The sequence below is a fragment of the Etheostoma spectabile genome, chromosome 14, assembly GCF_008692095.1.
Source record: "Etheostoma spectabile isolate EspeVRDwgs_2016 chromosome 14, UIUC_Espe_1.0, whole genome shotgun sequence".
NCBI lineage: Eukaryota > Metazoa > Chordata > Actinopteri > Perciformes > Percidae > Etheostoma > Etheostoma spectabile.
Genome location: NC_045746.1, coordinates 13589958 through 13595997, shown reverse-complemented (window position 1 = coordinate 13595997; position 6040 = coordinate 13589958). Strand labels below are relative to the sequence as shown.

General features: G+C 37.9%; 1 protein-coding gene and 1 non-coding gene across 3 annotated transcripts in view; both read left to right on the top strand.

Moving 5' to 3' along the window:
- Window positions 1-1507: 1507 nt before the first annotated feature.
- trnah-gug (transfer RNA histidin (anticodon GUG)) lies at window positions 1508-1579 on the top strand. The gene has a single exon. It is a non-coding gene; the product is annotated as a tRNA-His (tRNA).
- Window positions 1580-3026: 1447 nt separating this feature from the next.
- ptk2aa (protein tyrosine kinase 2aa) overlaps window positions 3027-6040 on the top strand; it is a 62795-nt gene continuing 59781 nt past the window's right edge. The window contains exon 1 of one of the 2 annotated variants that reach the window (XM_032535457.1): window positions 3027-3246. The gene's annotated coding sequence lies outside the window, so the exon portion shown is untranslated. The remainder of the gene's footprint in view (window positions 3247-6040) is intronic. The other variant, XM_032535458.1, reaches the window with a different exon arrangement.

The window sequence follows — 6040 nt, the reverse complement described above, 5'->3', positions numbered from 1 at the left end:
AATTACCAAATAAATCCCTGTAACGTTAGCCCCCTATATAACAAAATGATATGGGCTAGCTGTGATGTTTTATATGGAAGTTTTTAAATAGGCCTACATTTAAATAGGGATTTTTTTTTTTTAAGCAACATATGTGTATGGGAGAGAGAATGTGCTCCAATTTGCTCTTTAAAACTACTATCTGCAGATTAGAAACAGGGATTGTGAAAGTGTGGCTGGTTTCAGATTAAGGTAGACTACAGAGACAGTCACAAAGCACATGTGATGTCAGTCTTTACATGTAAACTGTTTATTACGTTACATTATATTATGTAATAATAAGGTAATCTCTGTCTGTCTGCAAATATGATGTTCCACACCTATAGTTTATATTGATGGGAATATGTGAAATTAAGAATTGAAAGAATTTAATAGAAATTAAGTTTTTTTTTTTTTTTTTTTTACAAAATCTATAAATATTTAATAATAGGTTTTCTCCCTAAATGACAGATATGACTTGTGTTCTTGCTGACTTGCTATTGTGTCGTCTACTTTTTTATTTGCTTTGTTCACACCTGTGCTAATTAAATGTGACTAGCCCTAACCCTATGACACAGTGGTTGAGCAGGTTTATCTAGCGATAAAGTGCTGAGTAAGGTAAATGTAACACACCTTTTTAAATTCTGTGAGAGAGAGAGAGAGCGAGAGCGAGAGCGAGAGAGAGAGAGGCTATGAGAAAGGGTTTATATGATAGGTTAAACTTAAAATATGCAATTACGAATTGGATACAAAGAATGCATTTGCATTTTGAAGTAACCGAACTTACATTTTAAAAAGTGAATGAGAAGCGACAATCTGTTCATATCTCATCCTGAGTTAGCATCACAGTTGAGATAAGTTAATGACAATTCAGTTACATTTGATGGAATTGAATTGACATAAAGAACATAAATACAATAATTTGCATTGTACAAACTAAATTTAATCTCAGCATGAAAGCTAAAAACATTACTACTACTAATAGGCCTATACTTCTAGGCTACTAACGTCTACTTAGCTTTCTAGTTGGTTGTGCAAAAACTCACTCAGTTATTTTTTGCTCGTATTTATCTAGCCTAAATCAGAATCGAGTTTGCTCACCCAGTCGCCTCCAGTCAGTATTTGTTCTAGGTTCCTATCAGTGTACTATAGTGCCAAAACAATAGCCTTTAGTTCATAAGAGAAAAGGGGAATAATAAGCATCAATAGCCTATAGGCCATATGCCTACCTGTAGGCCTAAGTTCTTGTGGCTGCCCCCGGGACAGATGGCCAGCTGTGATCGTGTAGTGGTGCAGCAATGACCAATAAGCTGCTCTATCTATTTATTTAAAGACTGTTGCATTAGACGGTATTAGGTTTAGCTAGGTGCTGGCTGTAAACCGGTCATTTTTAACGTAGGCCAATAATTCAGAGAATGTGCTTTAATTCAGTTTATTCTCAACCTGTGATGCATGTGAGACTGCATCACCTCGGCAGAAGCGGTGGCCAGCCGTGATCGTATAGAGGTTAGTACTCTGCGTTGTGGCCGCAGCAACCCCGGTTCGAATCCGGGTCACGGCAGTCAGTTTTTACGTATATGAAGTCTAACAAAAAAGATGAAAAAGAGCATCTGAAACATGTAGACAGTGTGAATGGGTTGTTTTGCTGTCTTTTTCAATATAGAACGGTTCCACAGAAACGCCAAGAAATTCTCTATTCAATTGAGGTGCTGCATAGTCTGTATTACTGGAAACTCCACATCATTTGCCTAAGGTATCATCACATTGTGATAGGTGTAATTCTGCAAAAGGGACCTTGATACATTGCTTGGCCAAGTAGGCTACTGGAGGACATTTTCAACATATTTTCCAAAGTGGTAGTTCTGAAATGTTATCCAGACCCAAATCTGATCATCCTGTCAAACCAATAAGGAAGCCGTATTGCACATGGCTTTATAACTGCAAAGAAAGTCCTGCTCCAGCACTGAAAATTCCCTCAGTGTGGCACTGGCTTAATGACTTGTCTGATGCTCCCAACTTTGGGGACAATCCGGATTTGTTCTGAAAGACAAGTTGCCTTTTGAAGAAGTCCACACTAAACCTGACTCTATTCATCTGACATTCCTGGAGGAATCTGACTAAAGTCACTTCACACTTAATCCAACTCGTGCACCAGGGAACATAAAAATGGCAATATTGCTAAATACCGGTATGTGGAAATCCATACACACCCTCAGGGCAATGTGTAAACTCAAATAAACGGCAATAACAAGTAGTGACCACCAGATGTCGTCTTTGGACGTGTGCACAGAAGGGCGCACATAGCCTACTTGCCGATATAAACTGTATTCCCTTGCACAATATAACACCTGGCATTGAGATTACTAATGAACAATTAGGAATGTCAAACCAGCTACAAGGTATGCAATTCAATTTATAATTCAACGAGCTTTGATATAATATTTACAAGGCCTACTTTAGGCTAGGGCCAAGTAGGCCTACTTCGTAGATTATAATTCAGATTATGAATACAAAATAGGCTTGTGATAGGCCTACTGTAGGCTATACATCAACTGAAGAATTATTAGGCTTAGTTTAGACAAGACTTTTGAATGTAGCCTATGACTCTTTCTTCACTGTTGCTATTTTTCCTCGAGTAGGCTACCGATGCTGTTTGCGTAGACCTAATCGACCAAATACAGTGGACAGTAACTACTACTGCAATAGATAGACTAGGCTACTACTGCTCTTACTATAGTATAAATGCCGGTAAAGTGGGCTATCCATTCATTCATTCATGGGTTGCTGTTTGCTGTGTCTCAAGCAAGGCTTTTCTCAAAGGGAGCAGTTTTCTCTCTCTCATTTTTTCAACACAACACACAATAAACAGTATTATGAACATTGACACAACATTAACATCTCTCTCTCCGTGTGTGTGTGTGTGCGTGTGGGTGCGTACGTACGTACGTGCGTGCGTGTGTGTGTGTGTGTGTGTGTGTGTGTGCGTGTGTATATCCCTGCAGCGGCCATATTGGAATGCTGGATGTGGAGAGGGGAAGCAGGAACCAGAACACAGGCGAGGGGAGAGGGAGAAGGGGGAGATAGGAAGGAGCGAAAAAAAAAACCCCAGTAACAGTAACTACTCTTAGCTCTACAACTGAAATAACGGATTATTCACCGACTGTGAACAGCTTCTCCCGCCGGTAAAGTTAACACAAACCTCTCGGACGTCCCCTTGAACGACTCAACGTGAGTGATATTGGTGTTTTGGGAATCTTTTCAAGAGCTAAAAGAAAGTATGGGATGCGGTTGGTTTAACGTTCGTCCTGGCTGGCGTAAATTGTTTCCTCACCCAGTTTTTGAACCATTCTCTCTTGGTAACGTTACTTGGGAAATGGCTGATAAATTAGGTTAGCTTTACAACACCATAACTAGAGCGGAGTTTTCCTTTTGGTAACTTGGAGCAGTTGGAAGGAAGAGCGACCCACAGCTACCAAACTCGTCGCCACAGTCACATGGAGTGAACGTGGAGCAACGTTAACTCAACCTACTGTAACGTTAAATAAATGCAACGGATTAACCTACATTTAGCACCGAAATCTCTATCTCAAGCACTTTTTTTGTTCCCAGTGACATGGATTCAAGGCTGTTTGGGTAACGTTAACCGTGAGCGGTACCTTGAGTTGCCTTCCCAACAAAGTGAACATACTGAACTCTTGCTTTCTACCTTAATGGTCCAGTTATATTTTTTCTTCAAACTTTTATAAAGTAACCAATTGGCCAGGTTAGCTTTTTAGGAGAATGTCTGCATAACTGTGTTTATTAGTTAACGTTAGGTTTGTGATATGTACCTACCGACACTCCCTCTCATGTTGCGATTATTAATTGGCTAATCGGGTGCATATCAGTTCTGTAGATATATTCATTCACAAATGTTACCTTGCAAATCAGAGCTGAAACAATTAACGTTAGTCGAATACTCGATTGGTTCGCAATCTGCAACAATTTTGACAATCAATGAATTCTCTTTCAGATTTTTAGTCAAGCGTAATGCCAAATCTTCACTGATTCTATCTTTTTAAATGTGGTGATTTGCTGCTTTTCTCAGTTTTATATTATTTTAAGTTGACTATCTTTTTTTGTTTTCGGACTGTTGTTGAGGGGAAACAGGACATGATTTAGTGTTCCCAGAACTTGTGATGATATATTTTTTTCATTTTTTATTGGGGTAAACAGTTAATCAACTAATCAAATTCATGAAAACATCTTTGTCATGTCTTTGGTCCTGTACTAGTAGATCATTTATAGTGTCTTGCATGTTAGGTTTCCTCAAAAAAGTACTAGTTTAAAAACATCCATTCTCCAACATAAAACCATAAAATGTGTACATAAAATGTATATATAAAAGTAGATACATGGATACAAGACACTTGAAAGTTAATTTAAAACCGGTTGCTCTGAGTTCTTCATTTTGCCAACTGTAAAAGATTGCTGGAGCCTGATTTGTCTCTACTTCATATTCAGGATGCAAGGATATGCTAATGAATTGCAGTATCCTGAGGCCACTGAGGCTTCACACCTACATTATTAATAGGAGTGCGTTTCTGCACACTTTTATTTGCAATTCTGTGGACAAGCTAAACCTTAAGCAGTATTTTGTATACTAATTTGATCCATGAGTGTAAGTGTAGGGAATTCCAAGTTTCTCTAAGGCCATGGCTTGGTTTATGGATGCACCTGTGCATGACAGTCACAGTGTTGTAGGTAGAATACAAATACCGTGTGTTCCATTGATTGAGGCAAACTAAATTCATATAGGCTGTTGTTTACTAAAACTATCAAAATTAGGTGGTTGCAAATGGTGTGACAATAAACTGGGAAGTTCTTTTCATGTAAATGATAGGGATTTTGAAAAGATAGTCTGTCCCAGGATGACGTCCTGCAGGCACTCGTTTTTACACCACAAAAAGCCAGATTTTTAAGGGTTTGGTGTTTGTTTCAAACTAGGGCCGGGCAATATATCAATATTATATTGATATCATGATATGAGACTAGATATTGTCTTTAATTTAGGAAATTGTAATATTGTTATATCACATACCGTAAGTGTTTTTTTTCTTCTTCCTGGTTTTAAAGCCTGCATTACAGTAAATTAGTGTGATTTTTCTGAACTTAACAGACCATTGTTATTATTTGCCCTTTCCCCATTTAGTCATTATATTCATATTACTACTACTCTAAGTGTGAAGATATTTTGTCAAAGCATCAGTTGTCAACACTACAATATCGCCGCAATATCGATATTGAGGTATTTGGTCAAGAATAGCGTGATTTCTGATTTTCTCTATATCGCCCAGCCCCATTTCAAACACATAGAAGGAACACTGTAGCTGTAAAACTAAATCTTCTCACCAAGCTGTTCATTTAAATGTAATTGATCAAATGACATTCACTGAGCTTTCTACAGGTTTAGATGGTAATTTTGAATTAGAAAATGGCTCACACTGCTAATTAGCTTATCCACTTGACAAGCTTGTATTTAGTTCTACTGCGTCTGCATTTATTCACCAAGTGCTCCACCACATGCAGAACTATTTCTTTAATGGTGAATTTATCTAGACAGTGACAACTTATCGTGGGTACTTTAATCATTTAAGTGGGTCTGATATGAAGTTTGTCTGATTATTGAAATTCATACCAAACGTGTGTTTGATACATATAGTAAGCTACAGTCTCAGTCTTATAATTTGGCATCATAGGACCAAAATGAATGCAGTGTAATTCCAGAAGAAACATGTTATTACCGTCATTAACAAGCAGAAAATGGCATTTTGCTTTAATTTGTGACATGCATCATATGGCTCCGGGGGAATTCCTTCAGGTACCCTCTACTTTAGTTTTTAGTGGGTTTTATTTTTGCATTACTGTAGAAATGTTAATTTAGTCGTTTGTGATAGATGTCAAATACGTTGGTAGATAGCTACACTTTTCAGACACAACTCTTATTGCTGGTCTAAAGTAGGCTAATACAGGCTGTGTGTGT